Raw genomic sequence first — 564 nt, 5'->3', positions numbered from 1 at the left:
AGTTTTCATAATTATTATATTTACTGCGGTGGCCTGTGATTATTGGTCTTTGCTGTTGCTATTATAATTATTTCAGGGTGTGACAAACTCGTATAAGATGGCAAACAATTGGTAAATGGTGTGTGTGTTCTGACTGCTCCAATGATGGACAGATCCCTGCACTTTCCCTCTCACTGGGCTTCTCTAATCCCTGAGACAAAATAATATTGAAATTAGGCCAATTAATAACCCTACAACGGCCTCTCAGTGTTCAAGTAAAAGGAAGAGTCACATGCCTCTCACTTTATTTTTTTATTTTATTTTTAAAATATATTTTTATTGATTTCAGAGAGGGAGCGAGACAGAAACATCAATGATGAGGGAGAATCCCTGATAGGCCAACCCCTGCACATCCCACACTGGTGATGGAGCCCTCAAATCAGGCAGGGTTCCCTGACCGTGAATTGAACCATAACTTCCTGGTCAGGGTCATGCTCAGCCACTGAGCCACAACAGCCCGGCTCTAAGTCATTTAAATCTGTTTCCTTATCCTTTAGACCAGCCGTGGGCAAACTACAGCCTGCG

This window comes from Myotis davidii, unplaced genomic scaffold, assembly GCF_000327345.1.
Source record: "Myotis davidii unplaced genomic scaffold, ASM32734v1 scaffold5355, whole genome shotgun sequence".
In the NCBI taxonomy this organism is placed as follows: Eukaryota; Metazoa; Chordata; class Mammalia; order Chiroptera; family Vespertilionidae; genus Myotis; species Myotis davidii.
Note: the sequence above shows the minus strand (reverse complement) of the source record.